The sequence below is a fragment of the Rhinolophus sinicus genome, linkage group LG03 (assembly GCF_036562045.2).
Source record: "Rhinolophus sinicus isolate RSC01 linkage group LG03, ASM3656204v1, whole genome shotgun sequence".
NCBI lineage: Eukaryota > Metazoa > Chordata > Mammalia > Chiroptera > Rhinolophidae > Rhinolophus > Rhinolophus sinicus.
Window position 1 is genome coordinate 92,137,940 of NC_133753.1, and position 25,731 is coordinate 92,163,670.

Consider the following 25,731-nt stretch of genomic DNA (forward strand, 5'->3'; position numbering starts at 1 on the left):
TTTTTGTCGTACCTAGGGACCAGCTGGAGATCTCCATTGAGGTTACTGCCTCAAAGCTGGATATGCTGCTCTCTCAACATGAGAGGTCAGCTGTGAGATGCAGTGAAAGAGCCCACCTCCTGGCTCTTGTGGTCTCTGTTCTGTGTCCTGAGGCCCCCACATCCCTGTCCCCGCAGCCCCAGATGCGGGCCGCATCTCTGCGCCACTCCCTTCCCTTTTCCCCTGCTCGCGTGGTTTGCTCACCTTCAAGTAATCCTTGTAAGAGTCTGTTCTGTGTGATGAACAAAAAGTCCTTTGAGGGGTTATAGATGTTCAATTTGTGGTAAGTCCCGGAGGAGAACTCAAGGAGACCACCTCGCTGCCTCCATTCGTCTGATGTCATGGAACTTTATTTCCTATTAGCCCAAATATTTTCACTCTGAGCTCTGACCTCTGAAGTACATGGTCTGTCATCCTTAAAGGCATCACGTGTCCTGAAATTCTTTTCTGAAAGTTTCCTTCACTTTTGGAACTAACTGAACCCTAGTTATATGCTGAGTGTCTACATCCTCTGAAGCTCTCTGAAATGGAGAATGTGTTTTTCCACATCGATTCACCTTAAAACCTAGCAGAAGATGTGTCCTCCATTTACTCCCATTCTATTAACAAATCACGTGGTATTTTGACATTGTAGCTGGAGAGTGCTTCCATAAAGGATTTTACACATTTGATGTAGGTGATTACATGGTGTTTAAATGGAAGCTGTTTGTTATGAGGCAAATATTTCCAACCACATAGTATTAATTTAATCACAGAATATAACTCATACTTTTTCATACTGATGTCTTTATACACAAAGTATTCTTCTATTATCCCCTTCTGCTATGATGACAGCTCACATCATAACACAGTAAGGTCAATACAATGACAATTGGGTATGGTAACACCATTCAACACAAATATAGCAGCTCACTCTGTTGGTGAGTTCTAGAGACATATATCAATATAAAGGAAGAGTATTGCAACATAAAGATAGGTTTCTCAATTGCAAATCATCCACCCCCCAAAAAAATAAAAAAGACATTGTTTCTTGTTTTAAAGTGGTAAAAGAGAAGTTCTTAGAGATTTTTCTTTCTATATGCAACAGAAACATTGGTAATTATAGAATAAAATATTGTCCTAACTATGGAATAAAGTTCCAATGTTCCCAAATCGTCTAATTCATCAATCCCCAGTATTATTTCAAGGACTTGGCATTTTTTCATGTTCTAAGTCCATTCAATATTTTGGACTTATATAATTATATATATATATATATATATATATATATATATATATATATATATATATATAATTGAAAGTGTGTGTATGTGTACAAAATATTGGATATATATATTACATTGAATATAATGTTATGAATATTATAAATATATATATATATATATATATATATATATATATATATATATAGCCATTTGACGAATTAACCCACTCCTCTCTAGCCTACACATCTATGGTAGAATAATAGGTCCTAACAACATCCAGAATTGTTTCGTCCCTAAAAATTCATTTCTAAAACTATTTTTATTACATCTATCAGTCTCACCCTCATTCCAATTATACTTGTACACTACCCCCTACACTCCACTAATGGACTGCTTGTTTGTTTGTTTTTCTTATGTACACAAGGTCCAGTATACCATCAATCCAATTGTTGTTTTGCTGATAGCTTATTCTCCTTAACCTCTCTGGTCTCCCGTTATTTCACCAAGGAACCTTTATCCCTGATTGATTCAAGTTTCATCAGTTCTACTTTTACAGGTAAATTATAAATGCAGCTGGAGAAAATTATACATTATCTTTACTTGGTGTTATTAAAATATGATTTCTAACCCTCAAAAGAAAATAGTAAAGAAGAAATGTAAAAACAAGTAATCTTTTCTGTGGGGGGGGGGGAACTTTATGTTCTCAGTTGCCTATTCATTTCTATGTGAAATATAAGTCAAATCACCTGCTTTCTATTTACCACACTTTTCATAGAAAGAGTATGAAAAGTGTGGTAAATAGAAAATGGATATGGGAGAAATAGAAATTATCTTTTCATTTCTGTATAAAATAGAAATTAGCTTTGACTATTTTTACATCTATTTTCAATATGTGTGTGTTGGGGTGTTTGTATATGTGTGTTCTACTATGTACCATATACTGCTGTTTTCTGAGACACAATAAAATGAGACAGGCAGATGTCATTTGACCTCAAGAAGCTTAAAATTATGGGGAAAGATGGATATTTTTAAAGGATAGAAATTCCACAAAAAATTATTTACTTGTAAATACCTCTAAAGAAAGGCTGACTGTATAGTGACAGCATAAAACATAGATATTTGACCTATCTGAAGTAATTTCCTGTAAAACGATGATAAAAAAAATTGCCAGTTGTAAAAAAAGAACCATGGGGCAGGAGAAAGAAATTGTTTCAGCAATAAAGTTTAGCGTGTAAGAGGGCAATGAAATAGAATGAGTTTGTCTACAAATAAGTAAATAAACAAAACAAACTTGTGGGGATAGTAAGTAAGAGGAAGACTGTTTTAAGATTAGACTGAGGTTTTTGGCAGGAGGCATGTTTCAAAGGTATCTTTAGTCCTTTTAAGAATTTGAAAAGTGCGGTGAGAAGACATTTAAGGACTACAAGCAAGTAAGTGAGATGAAAATATTTATATGTTAGCGATTTAGTCTAGTTATTCCATGGACAAATATTAGAATGGAGAAGGCAATATTATATAGGTAGAAACTGGTTATTAGGTTATTGCAATACTCCAATAAAAAAAAATGATGATGAGTTCTTTAGAGGGAGTGCAGATAAAGATGGTCTTTCTTTTCCCCCTGTTGTGCCTGGATGTAATGTCTGAGTTAGATGGAGTCATCTTGCATCCAGCCTGAGGGTGAAGCCACACTTCACATGTCAGAGCAAAGAAATGGAAAGAACTTTAATCCTTGATAACATTACTGAGTCCTTAAAGCAGTTGAGCTTGAAGCTGGACTAGGATTTCCAATTTAAAGCAATGAGGCCCAGAGAAAAGACTCTATGGTAGAATAGAAACTATAGTGAAAGCTGTCCAAGTGTAAGTTCTCAGACAACTGGATTTCTTCAGGACTTTAGAGTCTTTCTTGAGTGAGAAAAAGGTGTACAAGAGTTTAAGCAATGCCGCCACCAATGCCGTGAAAGTTTAAAGAATAAGAAATTATTTCCAGAGAATGGGATGTTTTAATCAGTGACTTTTGTATATGACAAGCTTTTTTTCTTAAATAATTTTTTTTTTTAATTTTTGAATTGCAGTTGACATACAATGGTGTACTAGTTTCAGTGTACAACATGGTGATTAGACATTTATATAGTTTATGAGGTGATCTCCCCAATAAATCTAGTACCCATCTCACACTCTACATAGTTAATACAATATTATTGAGTATATTCCTTATGCTATATATTACAACCCAATGACTATTTTGTAACTACCAATCTGTACTTCTTAATCCTTTCTCCCTCTTCACACATCCCCACAACCTCCTTTCCATCTGGCAACCTCAAAGTGTTCTCTATCTCTGAGTTTGTCTCTGTTTTGTTTGTTTATTAATCATGTTTTTTAAATTTCACATACAAGTGAAATCATATGGCATTTGTCTTTCTCTGTCTGACTTACTCCATTCAGTGTAACACCCTCTAAGTCCATCCATGATGTTACAGATAGCAAGATTTCATTCTTTTTTTTTTAATGGCTGAGTAATATCCAATGTGTTTATATACCACCTCTTCTTTATCCATTCAGAGACACCTAGATAGCCTCCATATCTTAGCCATTGTAAATAATGCTGAAATGAACATATGGATGCACATGTCCCTTTGGAGTAGTGTTTTGGGTTTCTTTGGACAAATACCCAGACGTGGAATTACTGTGTTCTTCTTTGTCTCTTGTTATAGCCTTCGTTTTAAAGTCTACTTTGTCTGGTGTAGTAAGTATTGTTACCCTAGGTTTTTTTTGTTTGTTTCCATTTTCATGAAATATATATTTCCATCCCTTTACTTTCAGTCTGTGTGTGTCTTTTGATCTGAAGTGAGTCTCTTGTAGGCAGTATATGTAGGGGTCCTGTTTTCTTTTCCATTTAGACATCCTGTCTTTTGGTTTGAGTATTTAATGCATTTAAAGTAATTGTTGATAGATATGGACTTATTGCCATTTTATTATTCATATGTTTTTTTCATCTTAAAGAACTCCCTGTAACATTTCTTGTAACACTGGTTTGGTGGTGATGAACTCCTTTAGCTTTTTCTTGTCTGAGAAGCTCTTTATCTGTCCTTCAATTCTAAATAATAGCTTTGCTGGGTAGAGTAATCTAGGTTGTAGGTTCTTGCTTTTCATCACTTTGAATATTTTGTGACAATCTCTTCTGGTCTGAAAAGTTTCTGTTGAGAAATCAGCATCCAGTCTTATGGGAACTCCCTTATACATAACTAAGTGCTTTTCTCTTGCTGCTTTTAAGATTCTCTCTTTGTCTTTAACCTTTGGCATTTTGACTATGATGTGTCTTTTTGTGGGCCTCTTTGGGTTCATCTTGTTTGGGACTCTCTGCTCTTTCTGGGCTTGTATATCTATTTCTTTCACCAGGTAAGGAAAGTTGTCAATCATTATTTCATCAAACAGGTTCTCAACCCATTACTTTCTCTCTTATCCTTCTGGTAACCCCTGTTATGCGAATGTTGTTACACTTGACGTCTCTTAAACTATCCTCATTTTTTTGGATTTTTTTCTCTTTTTTTGGCCTTCCAATTGGGTGTTTTCTGCTACCTTGTCTTCCAAATCATTGATTTGATCCTCTCCTTCCTCTAGTCTGCTAGTGATTCCTTTTAGTGTATTCCTCATTTCAGTTATTGTATTCTTCACTTCTGACTGGTTCTTTTTTATGGTTTCTATGTCCTTTTTTATGCTTGCTATTTTTTTGTTGAAGTTCTTACTAAGTTCCTTGAGTATCCTTATAACCAGTGTTTTGAACTCTATGTCTGGTAGGTTGCATGCCTGCATGTCATTAAGAATTTTTTCTGGAGATTTCTCCTGTTCTTTCATTTGAGATGTATTTCTTTGTTTCCTCATTTTGGTTGCCTCTCTGTGTTTGTTTTTATGTATTAGGTAGATCTGCTATGTCTCCAAGTCTTTGTCGGGAGGCTTTATGTAGTACGTGCCCTATGGTGTCCTGGCACAATTTCCCTGGTCACCTGCTCTGGGTGCTCCAGGAATGTCCCTTGTGTGGGTTGTGTGTGCTTTCCTCTTATAGTTGAACCTTGATTGCTATGGGCACATCAGTGGGTGGGATTGACCCTTAGGATCATTGGCTGTGGGGTTTGGCCCTGTCTGTAGCTTATTGCCTGCTGCTGGGGCTGCTTACCCATCAAGCACGACTCACCTCAGCAGGTTCTTTTGCCTGTTGGGACATCTTCTTTTGATGTGCCACTTGTGGGGCTAACTGGGTGGTGCTCTGCTGTGGTCTGAAGCCAATCTCAAGTATGTTGCTTCTGTGGCCTCTTGGGAGTACTACAATGCCGGCCCAGGTCACCTACTGCCTGTGGCTGGCCAAGGACTACCTGGTAGGAACTACAAAGTGACCCATGGTTGTTTGCTGTCTCTGCTAAACCTGGAGGTGCATGGGAGAGGCCACACTGAACCAAGGATGGCTGCCATCATTACCAGGCCTGGGGTAGCTTTGCAGAAAGCCAGGACACCCCCAGACTTGCTGCCACCTGCCAGTTCAAAGGTTCAGCTACTGATAAAGCCTCATACGCTACACAAGTTGGGTGAGGCTGGGTCTCAGGGAGTCACTAGAGCGAGAAGAGTTATGTTCATCAAGTTAGTGTAGATTCTGGTTCGTGCCAGTGCTGAACCTGGAGCTACTCATCAAAAGTCTCAGAGCACACTGAGGTCAGTCACCAAGTGCCTTGCCTCTGATAGTTTTCCAAGAAAGAGTACAATGGGGATGGGGCTGGCTTCTTGCTGAGAAAATGCCTCCAGCATTTGGGGAGTTGCAGAAGCATTGGGGGAGTTGCAGATTCACTGGGATCCCAGTGAATCAAAATCTTTGAGCAGCAGAGCGCACCAGGCCAATCAGATTCAGGTTTGGCCGCGTGGGGGCAGGCTCAACACAGGAATGATGGTGCCTGCCTGCTGGCTGCACTGGAGGAAGCCCCCACCAGGAAAAATGATGACTGTCTTCCAACCCTTGCTTCAAATCCATATACCTCAGTCTGTACACCCACCATATGCCTCTGAAGTCCCACAAGTCACTGTTCATCTTCCGGAGCCCAGGGTGTGTACCTGTGAGTGAATGAGTTGTGCATGGCCTTTTAAGAGGACATCTGTGTTTTCCATAGCCTTCAGTCACTCCCAGATGGTCAGAATCCCCACTGTTCTTTACAACCAGATGTTGTGGTGACTCCTCTTCCTGGCACCAGTGCTCTAGGCTGTGGAGCAGAGCAGGGGTGTGGCTGGGGTCCCTCGCTCTTCTGGGGGGGGGGAACCTCCATGGCTGAGATATCCCTCCTTATTCTCAACTATGACACAGAGCTTTGGGGCCTGTTCCACATCTCCACTCTTCCTACGAGTCTCAATGTAGCTTCTTCTTTATATCCTTAGTATAAAATTTATGTTCAGCTAGACTTCAGATGGTTCTCCAGGTTGATTATTCTATAACTTAGTTGTAATTTTAATGTGTTCATGGAAGGAAGGAGGCACAGTATTTACTCTGCTATCTTGAATCTCCCTCTCCTGAGCCACTTTTAGAGTGAGAGAAATTTATCAGAAGATATCAATAGAATTACTCTTCTCTATAATTGACCAGGATGGTTTTTCACTAATATTAGCCCTGTCATGGTAATGAATTTACCAGGTTAGCTTGAGCTAATCAAATTTCATCCCCTGGGGTTGATGGCTCAATGATACATAAACAATATTAAGGTTCTGTTAACAAGACAAATTACTGAAATGAATTTTTATAACAGCAGAAAATAAATTAAATTATTTATTCTCTCATGTACACTTTTATAATAAGACACTTTTAACTTTACTCTGGAGACAGAGATCAAAAGATACATCTTGGAAAGGTCATCTGATTTATGAGTCCTCACCCTTTACTATTCTCTTTTTATAAAACAGCAGACTCCTTTTATGTTTCCTTCTGTTTTTGTCTCATCAATTCTTCTTGGAAGGCTTTTAAACATATATACTAATATATATGTTTGAATGAAAAAGTGCCTTTGTATATCTGCAATGAAATGACATTTCCCTGTACCATATTTTATTTGTAATAATTTTATAGCTATAGAGATTAATACCTTAGCTATCAGCTAACTTAGTTTTATTTGACTATCTGTTATGTCATACATATTTGCTACTTTATTCAATCAGCACAGATTCCGCTATACACAGACTAGTTTTGACTCAATTGAGTGGTTACTGAGTGGTTCATTACAAATGGGTAATTAATTCATTACACACTGAAAATAATTTCAGTGCTTTTGTGTGGAGATATATTAAAATACAATTTAAGGAAATGTATATTTGTATCTGCAATTTCTGATACAATTACTTTTAAACTTTCTATATTTCATTCATTCAGCAAGTATTTATTAAGCAATGAATACATCCAGGTACTCAACTAGGTCTCTAAGATAGAATAATGAACAAAAAGCAAAAATATCCCTGTCCTTGTAGAGTTTGAGTTCCAATGGAAAGAGGCAGACATTAAAAATAAGAATAATACAAAATAGAAATTACTTAGATAAAGACAGCACATCAATAAATGCTATAGAAAAAGAAGAGTCAGTAGGATAGAGGGCATTTGGGAATGTCAGAGAGGGAATAGATTGCAATTTTTAACAGGATGCAGGATAACCCTCACTGAAAATTTGGCATTTGAAAAAGTTTGAGAGGTAGACACAAAGGAACAGAGTAAAGAAGAATCCAGTCAAAGAAAACAATCAGTGCAAATTACTCTATGGCTGGAATATTCCTGGTAAATTGAAGGGAAGGACAATGATGCCATTTTGAATGAAGCAGAGTGATCAAGAGGGACAGTGGTTAAATATGAGGTTAGAGAGTAATTGGGAGACACTGCAGGTCATTATTAGAAATTTGACATTTGTACTGAGTGAAAATATTGCAGTATTTTGAGCAAAGATGTGAGATAAATTGACTTCTATTTTAAAATGATCACGCTAGCTATTGTGTTTCATAGAAAATACTAAGGGAAGGGCAAAGGAAGGCTATTTCAGTAATCCATGCTAGTAAGGGTAATGTCTCAGAGCATAGATAGCAACAGAGGTGGTAAGGAATGTTATATTCTACGTGTATTATTGTTAAGATAGAGCCAGTAGAATTTCCTAATAAATTGGGTGTGAGATGTGAGAGGAACAGAAGACTGAAGGAGGACATCAAACTTTTTGGCCTATAAACTGGAAGAATGAAGATATCAAAAGAGAGGATGAATGTTTCTAGAGGAGCAGATTTGGCCAGAAAGATCAGTAGTTTGATTCAGTATAAGATGATTTGCACTATCTACTAAATATCCAATTAGAGATGTGTTAAAAGCAGATGGTTTTAAGAGGTCAGACTTTGGGAATGAGGTATGAGCTAGAAAAAAGTAAGTATAATCATTGGCCTTAGATGGAATTTCAATTTATGATAATGAATTAGTTCATCAAGAAAGTGAGTGGAGGTTGAGAATAGAGCATCACCAAGGACTAACCCCCAAGGCACTTCAATTTTAAGAGGTTGAGGACAACAGGAGGAATTCACAAAAGTACTAAGATACAGTCAAATAGAAAAAAATCCAGAAGAACACAGTGTCATTGAATTTTGACATTGGGTACATTTTGCCTGGCACAGTAGGCTTACATTTCTATCATATTTAATTCCTAACTTTGTCACTAAGAGAGGTATTTTTATCTTTTATACTAAGAGAGATATTTTTATCTTTTATACTACCATAGGGAAATACAGCTTTTAAGAAGTAGTAAAATAGTGAAACTTTTTGCTTTATCCTCAAAAACTTAACTAGATTTGCCAAAATCTTCAGTAGGCGATTATGTGAAATCTATCATGAAAGTATATCATAATTTGTAAAGTGTTGTTTAAAGTTTGAAACTCCAAGACAGTCCCCAGGGCCAGCTTATTGAGAGCTAGAGATATGTAGATCGATGACTTAAAACTTGTTTAACCAGGTACAAAACCTGACTTGGCTATATAACCAATTGGACATAAAAAAGCCCACTGGCAAATCTCACTCACATCTTCTGAAACCAAGATTTCTCACACATGTATTGATGGTTGGTACCTCAAAGTGTTTCTGTTCCAACTAAGAAAGCAGCCTATGGGGCTATGCCTGGGAGTTTCTTGGATCCCAGATGCTTGTCCATGCTTTTGTATTTTTTCCTGCTACAGCCTACTTATGACCTTTATTAAAGCTTATTATTAATACATCCTCAGAAATCTTATGAATTCTTTCTATTACCTGTGAAATTGTTACAGATGGGTTTAAGAAATATAGTTACTGATTTCTTTCATGTTGTGTTCCAAATGAATTTTTCCAATATAAAATTTCCTTAAAATGTAAGAAATAAATTTAAACAAATATGAATAAACACACAGAAATTCTATTTTTTATTTAAAATATATTGGAATCAAGAATTAAAGTTCCATTTTCTCCATTAAGCATACGATTAAGAGACTGAGCTTTAGATTATACCCAGATTTTAATTTGACTATGATCCTTATTAACTGTGACCTTGGGCAAATAATATAAGATCTATATGCTTCCGTTCTCTTTTATGTAACATATGGATAACAATAGTATATAACTCCTAAGGTGGTTAAATTAAATGATAAATCTGAAGTCCATAAATAAATGCATCATAGTATTCAGATAAATGCATCATAATATTCATTCATTATTAGTAACGACTATTCCAGCGCTAGTTAGAATCCCATGTATACACAAAACTATGTGCATCAGCAATTAAAGTTTTCTTTATTATTTCAAAATTATGTCTTCTCCTTAAGAAAAAAGAAAACCCCAGAACAGGTGTTCAAACATTCAGGTTTGCAATTCTACCATGAACCAACACATGTTGAATCAACTGCTTTATGGATTAACTGATTCTGGGGTCCCATGTATAGAGTAATTCAATTTATTTTATCCACTTCCAGTTATTTACTGGGAATATCTAAAATGATGACAATAAGCATGCACTGTGTTTTTGACACCACTCAGATAAATTCTACAAAGTGGAATATAAAAATTCTTAAACAAGAAATATATAAGTTAAATTTGGACTTTTAGAGAGATTCTATTGATTGTTCAAATAATCAAATTTGAATATTGAACTTGATTATTGAGATAACAAATATAGTGAATCAAACATGTACGGATGCACTATATTTCTCAAAAATCTCACAGCTTTTCATCATGTGGTACATATCATTTGAAGCAGTTCTCATTAAATATAGCCATATACCATTTTGACCCTATGCATTATCACTCTTTTAGCATGTCATTCTGGCAGTAATTCAAAACATCATATATAAAAAGATGATTACTATAGTGCCATTTAAAATATAAAATACTACTTATGAAAAAGATTAAGGGCAGCCCGGAAACGAGAAAAGTCCCTTTGGAGGTGGAAACTAGGAGAGCTTGATTCATGATGTTCCCCATGTGGGTCTCTCACTCCTACGGAACAAGGGTATTAGGCTGCCAGGGGAAGGACAGAATATCCATTTAACCACAAGTCAAAGATGAAGGCCAATTGTACCTGGGAGAATAAAAAAGAAAAAACAAATATCCACTTGTAATACATCTCTATGAATGAAAGACAGGAAATTGTCCTGGGCCAAAACTATTAAAAATGTTTTTCAGGATGAAGGAAGTAGATTGATAAAAGAGCAATACCCCCCCCCCCCCCGCCCCCTCAAAGCAGACATACATCCAACTTCCAGACACTGGCAATATACATAGGAATTTCCAAAAGGCGAGACTGGGACAAAACAACAGAGAATATGCTGCCCCCAACACCAGACTAGCAAACACTGATAGAAGGAGAATTGACTTTGGGTGGTAAACACAGTGCAATATATAGATGATGTAATACAAAATGGTACATCTGAAATCTATGTAACTTTACTAACAAATGTCACCCAAAAAAACCTGTACACACATTTTTTTTAAATTAAAGTTTATTGGGTTGACAATTGTTAGTAAATTTGCATAGATTTCAGGTGTACAATTCTGTAATACATCTTCTATATATTGCATTGTGTGCTCACCACTCAGAGTCAGTTCTCCTTCCATCACCATATATTTCACCCCCTTTACCCTCTTCTACCACCTCCCCTCCCCCATTACCCTCTGGTAATCACTAAACTGTTGTCTGTGTCTACGAGGTTTTGTTTGTTTGTCTTGTTCATTTGTTGCTTTCAGTTTTATATCCCACATCTGAGTGTTTGTTTGTTTTTTTGATTAGAAATATCTATTCAGTTTCACAAATTGAAAAGAAAGTGTATGTGCACACTGATTTAATTAAATGGATTTACTGGCATTAATGCCTTGTTTCTCTAAATCCTGGGGCTTTCAGTGACCTTTTCAGATTTTGGTTGCTTTGAACTATGTTTCTTCCTCTTGTTTTTATTGTTTATTAACCTCTTGAATGACTCTGAAATATGTCACAACTACTCAAAGAGTGTGCATATGGTTTCATATTTGGAAAATGTCCTCAAACTTTCTGAAGCCTTTCAAATTTTAAAGATGCCTGACACCAAAGACGCAAATAGTTTGTATGAAACATTTCTGTTTAATATTCACAGCTGAAGATGGAAGTGATTGCTGATATCTAAGAATAAAGCTACACCTATCTTGTATCATGTGGATTATATTCTCAGATAGAAGCTTTGAGGAGCATTCTACAGTCTACGATAACAAATCAAAGAGTTCCATTAAGCTTGGTGAGTACACACTTTATGATTTATTTAAGTTCAAACTTTATGTAAGACTATTTGAACTTCAGTTCTGAAACACAAATAGGGAAGAGAGTAAGATATTATGATCAGCAGAATTAGTACATTTAAGCCCCTGAGGCAAAATAGCACCGAGTTGAGTTCAAGGAATTGCATTGCAGTGATGTATTAGAGACAGGGGGTGTGTACCAGTCATACCATTAAAACCAGTCCAACAAAGGTAGGTGTGGGGACAGAGCCCCAGAGAGTAGTTTACAGGCTCTCGGCCTCACGTGAAGGAGTACTGGCTCGGGTGGTGAATGGCCGTGTGCTGTGGCTGATTGGCCGTCGGCTGTGGCCGGTTAGCCAATTGGCCGCTGGTATAACTGCTGCGCCTACGGAGGACTGCCGAGGATTGCCGAGGAGCCGAGCAGAGCCGAAGAGAGCGGAAGAGGAGAGCCGAGAGAGAGGAACAGAGGAGAGAGTGGAGGAGAGTCGTCGGTAGGTTGGCGGAAAGGCAGACGGCAGGTCACGTGTCCAGTGAACCCAGCCTCCAGTGAGACCGTGGAGGTATGGCTCCCCTACCTATGGCTCCGTGGGTGTTCCTTTTCAGCCTCACCATATCCTGCGTTCTTGTGTGGGGAGCGGGAGCAGAGACCCCGCAGGCTGCCCCGCCTGAAAGATGGTGCGGTGAGAAGGCCTCCGCGCACGACAAATGGCGCAGCGAGCAGGGTCTCCCACACGACAGTAGGCAAAGTCTTAATCATAAACGTCATGTTGTTAGCAGGTTTGCATGCTAAGAAATGTTAATTTTATTCTGATGGCAAGTATTGGGAAAATTTGTGAACAGATTTTTACTTCAGAAAGCTCATTCTGAAGACACTATGGATGAGTCTCGAATCAGTTCTGATAGAGCAAGTAGAACCGAAGAAGAATATAAGCAGAACCTTAAAAATAGTAGCAGTGACTATGGATTTATACAATTTCTGTAGTGAGGATAAATTGGAAGTACATAAATGAAGTGGCTTTCTCTCATAAAATCTGACTTTAAAAAACCCTCCAATTATTATTATGTTTTGCATATCTGAGGTGTGTAGATATTAACTCACCATTAAGTTAAAAATTCTGTTTCCAAGAGAGGATCAAGGCAGGTAAACATCACACATTACAGAATTCAACTTAGTAAAGCTCTTTTTTCTTGCACAGGTATGTTGCTACGTATTATCATATATGCTCACTGGGATTTAGTTTCTAGATATATAATGTGTACATTTCTAAATTATAGTAGGATAAATTTTTTATTGAACCACGTGTTTCTTTAATAATTATGTAAAAGGACTAAAGTGACTGTTAAAGATTGAGAAATGTGAGCAAATGATTCCTGAACAGGTTAACATGGGGCATTGTTGGTGAACTTGGGTTCTCTCTCCTATTTCTCATCCTCTTTCCTAATGCTCCTTATTGACCACTGTTTATTAAGTGCATTGGGATTCTGTGTAACCGTCGTGGGCTAAATGTTTGTGTACCTCCAAATTGATATGTCAAAGCCCTCGTCCCCAATGGGATGGTGATTGGAGGTGGTGCTATGGGAGGTAATTAGATTTTGATGCGGTCACAAGGGTAGGATCCTCATGATGTGATTGGTAAGTTTATAAGAAAAAGAGAAATCTCTATGAGTTGAAGAAATAAATGTAATCATATCTTTTTCTCACTCTGTTATATGGCAGCTTCTTAATTTTACCTATCAGTAATGATTTGAGTAGATGTTTGTTATTTTATTCCGTTGGTACAAATGTTTTTGAATATATGTGCTTTGAAACTAAGACATGAAACTAAGAAATTAATACATCATTAATACATTAATGATGTATTAATCTACTGGTTCAAATCAGCCCTTACCATATAAAAAGCGTTGTGGTGGAAATATTTTAACATTTACCTGATACAATTGTTTCTCTACTGTCTTTCCATGTGGAGATTTTGAGTCTAGAATTTTTCTTGAAGGCTATATTTTAATAACTGATTCAATCCCTTTAATAGAATCAGAATTTCTGTGTCTTCTCAGTCAGGTTTTGGTCAGTTTTATCTTTTAAGTATTAGTTAATTTCATCTAAATTGGCAAATTTATTTACATATAGTCATAAATAATCTTATTATCTTTTAAATGTTTGAATCATCTATAGTAATGCTATGTTTTTTAACATCTATTTTGGTAATTTGTATTTCTTTTTTCTTGAACAATCTTGCAACAGTTTTGTTTCAAAATTATTAATATGTTAAAAAAGCATTATTAAATAAGTCCATAGTTTTTTCAGATATCATTAACGTTTACCTAATGTCATGTTTCTCTTCTAAGATCTCATCCAGGACACTATATTATAACTCATTGTCATGTTTTATTATTTATCTACTGTCTGTAACAGTTTTCAAAGTTTCCTTGACTTTGATGACGTTGGCTATTTTTGAGGAATACTGGTCAGGTGCTTTATAGGAGATCCTGCAACTGAGGTTAGTTTTATTTTTTCATGATGACACTGAGGTTATGTGGTTTGGGGAGGAAGCCATAGAAATAAGGAGCCTTTCTTATTGCATCATTGTTGATGCTAACCTTGATCACCTGGGTGGGAGAGTGTTTGTCAGGTTATCTCTGCATGAAATTACACCTTTTTTCTCCCCTTTCCGTGATATTGTCTTTTAAAGGAAGTCACTATGTGCAGTCCACACACAAGGAGCAGAAAGTTATGTTCTAACCCTTGAGGGAAGAATATCCATATATATTACTTGGGATTCTTCTGCACAGAAGATTCATCTATTATCTCCCATTTATTTATTCGTTTGCTTGTTTATTTATTTGATCACTTATTTATATAGATATGAGCTTATGAATATTTATTTTGTACTTTGGGTTACAATCTAATACTAGTTAATATATTTTTTTGCTTAAATTGTTTCAGTTTGGGCCATTGAGAACTCTATCAGTTGGCTCCTATGTCCCTTTGACATCCTGTACATACTTATATTATTCCTTCATAGATAAGGTTTTTGTTGTTCTCCCTGATACATCTGGCTTCTTTCAAGATTCTCTCTTTGTCTTTGATTTTCTGCAGTTTTAATATGATATCCCTAATTTTTGGTATTTATCCTGTTTATTTTGTCTGGCCTTTTTGATCTGTGTTTGGTGTCTCTCCTTAATTTTGGAATTTCCTCAGCCATCATTACTTAAATATTTCTTCTATTTCATTTACTACTTTTTTCTCCTTCTGGTATTCCCATTACCTATATGTTATGTCTTCTGTGATTGTGTCAGAGTTCTTGGATAATCTGTTGCATTTTTTTTAAATTCATTTTTCTCTTTTCATTTTTGTTTTGGAAGTTCCTATTGACATATCTTCAATCTTAATAATTCTGTTTCCCAGTCTACTGATAGTCAATTAAAGATATTTTTCATTTCTGTTAACTAGTTGTTGTTAATTTTAACTGTTTCTTCATGATTCTTTCTTAAAGATTACATCACTCTGCTTATATCACTCATCAATACTTGCTTGTTGTCTACTTTTTGCTTTAGAGCCTGTACCAAAATCTGTGTTTGTTTTCTAGGGCTGCCATAACAAAATACCAGAAACAGAGAGGCTTAAACAATAGAAATTTCACTTTTCATAATTCTGGGGACTAGAAGTCCAAGATCAAGATGTCCACAGGTTTAGTTTCTTCTGAGACCTCTCTCCTTGGCTTGCAGGTGGCTGTCTTCTTGCTGTGTCACCATATGGTCTATCCTCTTCACTGCCTCGGGATCCTAACTACCAGGAAAAATTGGATTGCTACTCCACAATGGAGGTAAGGAAGGTATAACTAGAGTACAGGGCATCCCTTAGGGAATCTCTTACTATTACCATGCCCTGTGATTAAAGTCAATGGAAAACCACAAAAACCCAAGTCATTTTTTTGTTGTTGATTTTTAATTTTCAAATCAGCTTGAGTACACTTTTTGCATTTTAAAAGAATGTGTATTTTACATTCTGCATTTGAGGTGCAGTGTAATTAGACCAAATTGTTAATTTTAGTGTTCAAATTTCTGAAATCTTTACAAGAACTTTGTTTACTTATTCTATCACTTATTGAGAGAAGTGTGTTAAATCTCACCAATTTCTATTTTACTATCTATACTTAAGTTATTTTATTTTGTATATAGATTTTCAATTATTATATATTCCTATTGCACCAACCCTTCATCCTTATGAAATGGCTGTTTACCTTGACTAATGATTTTTTACATAAAATCTTGTTTGATATATATATATATATATATATAGCTATCAAAACATTCTTCTGGTTGGTTGTTGGCATCGTGTAGGTTTTACCATCTTTTTACTTTCAGTCTTTCTTTATCTTTATACAAGTAAGAAAAATGTAGTTGAACTTTTTCCAGCTTGATTGAGCTATAAATGGTATATAACACTGTGTAAACTTAAATTGTACTACATGATGGTTGAATACAATTATATATTGTGAAACGATTACCACACAAAGTTTAGTTAATATTTACCATGTAATATAATTACATTTTTTTGTGTGTATGGTGAGAACATTTAAGATCTCCTCTCTTAGCAACTTTCAAGTATATAATTCAGTATTGTTAATTGTAGTCACCATGCTGTATATTGGATCACCAGAACTTATTCACCTTATAACTGGCAATGTATATATTTTGACCAACATCTCCCCATTTCCCCCACCCCACAGCCTCTGGTAACCATGACCCTACTCTCTGTTTCTGTGACTTTGGCTCTGTTTTTAATATCCCACATATACGTTACATCATACAGTATTTGTCTTTCTCTGTCTGGCTTGTTTTGCTTAGCACTTCAAGATCCATCCATGCTTTTGCAAATGGCAGGATTTCCTTCTTTTTCATGTCTGTATAATATTCCTTTGTATGTGTTTACCACATCTTTTTTACCAGTTCATCCATATATAGACACTTAATTTGTTTCCATGTCTTGGACATTATGAATTATGCTGCAGGGAGCATAGGAGTGCAGATACCTCTTTGAGATCCAGATTTAATTTCCTTTGGCTATATTCTCAAAAGTAGAATTGCTGGATCATATAGTTGTTCTATATTTAATTTTTTAAAAGATCTCCATAGTGGAAACTGTTTTAAGGAAACTGTTTTCCATAGTGGCTGAACAATTTACACCCCTACAACACAGTGCACAAGTATTCCTTTTTCTCCACATCCTCACCAACATTTGTTATCTTTTTAAAGATAGACATTCTAATAGGTGTGAGGTGATTGCTCATTGTGGTTTTGATTTCCTTTTGCCTGATGATTAGTGATGTTGAGTATCTTTCAATGTATCTGTTGGCCATTTTTATGTCTTCCTTGGACAAATGTCTATTTTAAACACTCTACTAATTTTTAATTGGGTTCTTTTTTTTTTTTTTTTTTTTTTTTTTTTGCTATTGAGTTGTACAAGTTTCTTATATAATTTTGATAATATTCTTTATCAGATAAACGATTTGCAAATTTTTCCTCTCACTCCTTAGATTGCCTTTTCATTTTGTTGATTGTTTCTTTGGCTGTGCAGAACTTTTTATTTAATCTAGTCCCACTTATTTATTTTTGCTCTTGTAGCTTGTGCATTTGGTGGCAAATCTAACAAAAATCATTGCCAAAACCAATGTCAAGGAGCTTTTCTCCTGTGTTTTCTTCCAGGAGTTTTATGGATCTGGTCTTATATTTAAGTTAAATCCATTTCAAGTTACATTTTGTGAGTAGTGTAAGACAGGGATCTAATTTCATTCTTTTGCATGTGCATATCCAGTTTTACCACTTATTAAAGAGACTATCCATTCCCTATTGAGTATATTTTACTCCCTTGTCAAATATTAGTTGACTGTATTCATTTTTTTGTTGTTTTTTATTTCTTTTAATCAGCTATCAAAGTCTTAACCTCTCATTTGGAGTAGTTAGTCTATTAATCTTATACTGTTTTGTTTTATTTGAGCTACTTCATGTTTTTCATTCCTTGAGTATATGGAGATATTTAATTTCATGGTATCTTTATTCTATTGTGGAAAAACCTTGTTCATTATCTACTCAATGTTTCTATCCCATTTTTTTCTTCTTTCTTTCCTCTCTTTCAGTGATTCCAATTAAACATATGTATGAACTTTTTTAACCATACCTAACACATGTCTTTACACTCTTTTCACATGTTTTCATTTTGGTCCTTCCTGTGAGCCAGTTTATATGTAGTCCATTGATCTATTTTTTTAGTTCTTTGTGCTTTGAGCCTTGTACTTTGACTAATTTTTATGTCTGGGTATAAGGAGTTCAAGTCACGCTTGGTAAAGTGTGAAGAGTTGCCAAAGATGTTAAAATTCTCCCTCTTTTAAGTGTCATGTAAGTCTGTAAAATCAAATGTGATGTTCAATACAAATATCTCTGTTCTTGTGAGTTCTGTGGGTTAAGATCCTGAGAAATAAAATTTTCTATCACGTAATCTGGCGGGTACATCCAAAACATATATTTAATATTTCTGTGTCATACAAAAAGAAGCAACTGGATACATGTGATGTAAAGGTGAATTAGGGTTTATTGAAGAAAATACAAAAGCAGTAAAAGAGCAGAATGCATATCATTCCCTCATGTCCCATTATTGCACACAGAGGTGTACTTAAACCTGGCATCACTGAACTGGATACACAATGGAGAAGGCTTCAATAGAGTGACTGAGTCCACATGGCTCTGCATGTCGATAGGGACATTAGGGAAGGAAGAACCTGGGAGACTGGGAGCTTCTTAGTTGAGAAAGTGGCTTATCAAAAAAAGGGAAACTTCTGAAAGTTGGCATTTGTACCAGCCTATTTTATACGGAGGTAACATGGGCAGTTCCTTGCCAATCTACCAAAAGGGGAAAGTGGTAAGCCTTTAGGGCATCTGAGTTTGTCTCTCCTCATTCTGATTTTGATTTAACCCTAGATTTAATTAAAAAATATTCTAAAATGTTGAGTTTTTAAATAACTTCATACCATGGAGTTGCATCAAGTAAATATGCACATGTATAAATATGTGTTCAACATCTATACCTCTTTGGGCAGATGTGTTTACTATTAAGGTGTTTGGCTTATTTATGACTTTCAATTCATTGAGGGTTAACCTATTTATGAAGACAAGTAACTTCCATTGTGGATGCATAAAAAGAAGAAATGTAATTAAAATTCATTTTGGAGCTATTTTTAATAGGAAGAATGTGTCATTTAAACTTGGATATAAATAACAAAGTTGACCCATTTTGAAACGACAGGTGTGGAAGGTTTCCTTGATATTATTTCATGCATAGTCAGCCCAGTTTCAATGCAATATATATTATATTTTAAGAAGACTTCACTACATTCAGTATGATTTTATTTATTAGAGAATGTAGTATTGCTTCATTCACAGATTAAATTCTAGGAACCTAGATCATTTTTTCAGGTCTGCCCTTTCTTCCATGTACCAGATATAATGAGACCATCACAGTAGTACCATTGTTCTTGATTTTCTCTTTTTCTTTTCCAAGGTTATTATTTAAATAGTCTACCATTCCTGAGAGCCTTAATTATAGGGACTGCAGGTCTTAATTATAAGGACTGCATTTTCTGTTCTACAGGTAGACACATAAATTAGAAAGTCCCCTTAAATTGATATACAACTCCTTTCTCAATTCTAGTAAAGCTAATTATCCAATCTTGGCATCTGTGAAGAGAGGTCTAGGTTCCGAAAGCAATTTGCATAAAAGTGATCTTTTCTACTATTAAGATTCTAACAGTTGTGTATTCCAGAAATTTCAAGCTCTGAGAACTTTCAGGGTAATGTGTGTTAGTCATAAATTATCAACCCAGTTCCAGTTCCTTTCCCATATTGGTATGTGGGACTTGGAAATATTTACAGCTCCCTGAGACTGCTGAGATGGTACTGGAGGATGTTCTTATAGATTGCTAAGTACTTGAGGGTGGTGTACTAGAAGATGTTCTTAAAGATTGCATACATTGTTGTTTTAGAGTTCTTTAAGAGTCTACACTGCCACTAAATGAATATCATTTCAGCTCCAGTTCCAGTGATTTTCCTGAAATACAATGGATGCTTTGATTATTTATTTTTTTTTATTTCACCTGAGACAAAAAGTAGAGGTATGTTTTTTTGTTTCTTTTGTTTTGTTTTGCTTTGCAAGAAATATTTTTTAAAATATCTATAAAAGATGTCTATTCTCCCAAAGGAAAAGCATGGGCCAAGGAATGAATATAATGGGATTTTTTGATTTTTGTTTGTTTGTTTGTTTTGTGTTTTGTTGTTGTTGTTGTTGTTACATGGAGAAACAAGCAATAGTTTTAGCAGAAAAAGGTGATATAGTGGATTTATTTTCTTTTCCTTTCTTCTTTTAAATATATTTTCAGATCAAATTTTGGAACAGAAAATTTTCTACCTGATGAATTTTAAGTACTATAAATTTGCATCCAAAATCACCACATTTTTCTCATTTCTTAAGTTGCCACAGGGATTTTTCACAATTACCATAGGAGTTTTAAGGCCAGTAATTTGGAAAGTGCTCTGCCATACTCCATATGCAGATCATGGAGATGCAGCTACTCATGACAGAAAATTAATAGACCATCTTAATGACCCTCTGATTTTCCCTGTTGTTCCAGCAGCTGACTCAATCCCCAACAGCTATAATTAAACAGAGCAAGCTGTCAAGGAAGATAGCTGCTCTTGTTAATTCTGTAAACCACCATGTTGGCTTTTCCTATTATGCTCTGTGGCTGACACACAATCTTGAAAGCATTTTGCCAAAGCAAACTGCCAGGGGATAAAACTCTAAACAAGCAGCCTGTGGAATGAAGCTGAAGATGTTGGTGAACTACACCATCACCTTACTATTTTCAGTTTTGAAACAGGATGTCCTGGGGCAAATACAATAAAGAAATACTATTGTATTTTAAATAAAAAATAAATAAAACATAAAAAACATTACATTTTTATCTTCTGTAACTGAATCTCATAATAGATCAGTTGGAAGTTACTCTTTTATAATACTGGACATAGATGCTTTAAGCAGTTTGTTTCCTTGAAAGCTATTATCATGTAAATCAAATTCTCTTGTTAAATGAACACCTCTTATTCTTACGTGATCTCTCACCTGTAGACCATTTTCATCAGGAAGCTCCTCCATGTCTGAAAAGAACAAATTTACATGAAATATAGAAATAGTTCAACCCATTAATAGGACCAATTTTACTGCAATTTCTTAAATATAGAAAAACACTATACAGCATAATTACTATGCAATGGTAGTTTGTTTTGGGGTAGGTAAATAGCAGAAATCAGAAGGAAGCTAAATCTCTCTAATCAAGATAACTTCTAAGAATTCACACATTGTATATGAATAAATTGCTGAGGTGAGTTTGCAATTAGTGATTTTATGCTATCCCTATCTTTGTGATCAAGGAATTCACACATAAAATGAGAACTGTAAAACTCAACTTTTTATGGGTACACATACATGGTTTTAAAATATAAAATTATCATTATAATGTATCTGGTTAAGAGATAATCTCCATTGTCAACTTCCCTCTCTTGTCCTTATTTAATCTCCCACCTGGTGACAAGTGGAGTGTCATTTAGTCTCCTTCTTATCTTCTACTTCCATAGTTTTCCATCTGTCTATTAGTTAATTTCTGAATACATTTACTTTTGCCCATCTTTAAAATCAAGAAAAATAAGACAATTATTGGGTATAGGTATATGTTCCACACCTCTTGAAAGACTAGAACTAAGAATCAGAAACTTCAAGCATTACTGTTCATCTGTGCAAAAGGTTTTTATTATTTCCATGAAAAAGTCAGAGCTCCTTTGTCTTGTCCCATTTTAGAGACATTATCCTATAAAAAATATATTATTAAGTAGTTTCCATTATAGGAGAAGAAAACTGGCCCTCTAAATAAAACAAATATATTTCATACATTTTCACTGGCAATGAAACTGGACAGAAAAATCAATTTTAATGAACATTTTCTGGGTATTTCTGGGTCCCTTTGACAGCATTTTCATTGAAAAAGCTGGAAAGAAATGGCAGATACAAAGTCACATGGAAATTTATTTTTCATAAATAATTTTAGATATGCTACATAAAATTTCACCTTTTGTAAGAGAAATCTCCCTAAAAACAATTTTGTACTGTCTGATATAATCAGTGTCCGAGCAATAGATTTATGAGTAGTGAGTGGCTTATTAGTTATGTTAGTGTGCAGTTTAATGTTTCTTAAGTATTCTGGATGAAAATAATTTTTTAGATAAATTTCTTCAGAGAAGAAAATTAAGAGGAAACCACTTGAAAATTGTGAGCAGGGGCACTCCTTGAAATCTCCCCTTGACTATACAACAAGTTGAGTAGCTATAATTCAACAAAGATTTCCTATGCAACACACAAACATGTCTGAAATGAAAGAACTCTGCAAGAACTATCTGACTCAATAGGAAAGAGCAATATAATAACAATGGGTATACCAGAAAGAGAAGAGAGGGAGAAGGGCATGGAGAGTCTATTCAAACAAATAGTCAATGAAAACTTCCCAAATCTATAGAAAGAACTTGGATCCTTGAATCCAAGAACCAAACAGAATACCTAAATACCTCAATCCTAATAGGCTTTCTCCAAGCCACATTATGTTGAAGCTGTCAAAATTGATGACAAAGTAAGAAATCTCAAGGCAGCTAGGGAAAAGAAGATGGCAACCTACAAAGGACTCCCATTAGATCATCATCAGATTTTTCAGCAGCAACTCTACAAGCCAGAAGGGAGTGGAATCAAATATTCAAACTATTGAAAGAGAGAAATTACCAGAAAAGAATAAGTTATCCTTTAGATCTGAAGGAGGAATGAAGACCTTTCCAATAATGCAGAAGCTGAGGGAATTTTCCACCACAAGGCCTGCATTACAGGAAATACTGAAGGAGGTTATTCTACCTGAAACAAAAAGACAAAAGGATACAAAACTATGAGTAAGATTACTGACAGACAGACAGAAGTAGGAAATGGCAACCCGTACACAGAATATGGCACTATACATTTAAACATAGCATAAAAAGTAAAGAATATATATATATATATGTGTGTAGATTAAATAACATACTACTAAAAAATGACTAGGTCAAAGAAGATATAAAAGGAAAGATCAAAAGATACATAAAAAGAAATGAAAATGAAAATACATCTTTTCAAAATTATTGGGATGCTGTGAAAACAGTATTAAGAGGGAAATTTATATGATTGCAGACTGATCTCAAGAAAGAAAAATCCCAAATAAACAACCTGACATTACATCTTAAGAACTAGAAAAAGAATAAATGAAACCCAAAGTCAGCAGAAGGAAGGAAATAATAAAAATTAGGACAGAATTAAATGATATAAAGAACAAAAAGACAATAGAAAAAGTTATTGCAGCAAAGATCTCTTTCTTTGAAAAGATTAGTAACATTGACAAACCATTGGCTAGACTCACTAAGGAAGAAAGAAAAAAGGCACAAACAAAATCAGAAATGAAAGAAGAGGAGTTACAATGGATACCACAGAAATACAAAAAAATTATACAAGAATACTGTGAAGGACTATATGTCACCAAAATCAATAACCTAGTAGCAATGGACAAATTCTCTGAAATACAATGTATAATCAAACAATACAGTGAATGTTTAAATAAAAAACATTTACAGTACAAGATACATTGCCATTAATCCCCCTCAAAATATTCCCCCTCACTTTGAACACACTTATCCCAACATTCTTGCTACTTTCTGAAACAGTTCTGGAAGTCCTCTTTCATGAGCGTCTTCAGTTGTGCTGTCATGGCTGCCTTGATGTCCTAAAATATTTTGATTTGGGGGAACAGCCAGAAGTCATACGGTCACAGATCCAGTGAATAAGGTGGATGAGAACACACTGTAACATTTTTATTTGATAGAAATTGCCATATACCAGAAGCGAAGTATGGCATGTAGCATTGTCATGATGGAGGATGATTTACAGCACACTTTAAACACAACTTCTCTCAACTGTAGCTCACACCTGAGTGACTTCACCAAACAAGTTGAAACTTGTCACACACTGTTATTAAGGTTTGTTGCACTGCTTCTTATATTGAAGATCCCTGCCTTTCCATTGGATGGCACTTGGCAGCAGCATTCACCATAGTTTTTTATCACAGTGGGGAAAAGTCTCAATGTCACACATCACTTCTGGTATTGCAATTTCTGTAAAATAAAAACATTACAGTGTGTCCTCATCCACTTTAATCACTGGATCTGGCAGTGTGCGACTTCTAGCTCTTCCTCAAAGTCAAAATGACCATGAAAGGTAAACATTTTAAATTGATTCAGGACATCAAGGTAGCCACAACAACACAACTAAAGACATTCACAAAAGAGGACTTCCAGAACTGCTTCAGAAAGTGGCAAGAACAATGGGATAAGTGTGTTCAAAGTGAGGGGGAGTATTTTGAGGAGGATTAATGGCAGTGTGTCTTTTACTGTAATATATATAAATTATATCTATATCTATATCTATCTATCTATCTATCTATCTATCTATATATATTTAATTTAAACCTTCACTATATGTTTTGATCACACCTCATATATAACCTTCCGACTCTGAATCATGAAGAACTAGAAATATAAATAAGTCAATCAACAATAAGGAAATTGAAACAGTCAACCAAAACATTCCCAAAAGCAAAAGTTCAGGACCAAAGGGCTTCACTAATGAATTCTACCAAACATTGAAAGACGATTTAGTACTATCCTCCTCACACTCTTCCAAAAAATTGAAGAAGAGACAACACTTCCTAACTCATTTTATGAGGCCAACATTACTCTGATACCAAAACCTGGTAAGGACAACACAAATAAAGAAAACTACAGACCAATATCTCTGATGAATATAGATGCAAAAATCCTAAACAAAATTCTAGCAAATCAAGCACAACAATACGTTAAAAAGATTACACATCATGATGAAGTAAGTATCATTCCAGGGGCATGAGGATGGTTCAATATATGCAAATTTATCAATGTGATACACCACATAAACAAACTACAGGATAAAAATAATAAGATCATATCAATAGATGCAATAGAGAAAGGATTTGACAAGATACAGCATCCATTTATGATTAAAACACTTAATAAAATTTGTATAGAAGAAAAGTACCTCAATATAAATGCTACATATCATATACCCTCAGCTGGTATCACACTTAATGGTGAAAAACTGAAAGCTTTTCCTATAAGATCAGAAAGAAGACAAGCATGCCCCCTCTCACCTCTGCTATTCAACATAGTATTGGAAGTCCTTGCCAGAGCAATCAGGCAAGAGAAAGAAATAAAATGAATCCAAATTGTGAATGAAGAAGTTAAATTGTCACTTTTTGCAGGTGACATGATTCTTTATATAAAAAACCCTAAAGACTCCACCAAAAATACTGTTAGAAACAATAAACAAATACAGTAAAGTTGCAGGATACAAAATAAATTGTACAAAAACCCATTGCATTCCTATATACTAATAATACAATTTCAGAAAAAGAAATGAGAAAAACAATTCCTTTTACAATTGCAACAAAAAGAATAAAATATGTTAGAATAAACTTAAGAAAGAATGTGAAGGCCCTATACACTGAA

The 25,731-nt window shown here is 35.1% G+C and overlaps 1 pseudogene; it reads right to left on the reverse strand.

Moving 5' to 3' along the window:
- Window positions 1-21,226, reverse strand: part of LOC109449571 (vacuolar protein sorting-associated protein 33A) — a 197,819-nt pseudogene extending 176,593 nt beyond the window's left edge.
- Window positions 21,227-25,731: the final 4,505 nt, after the last annotated feature.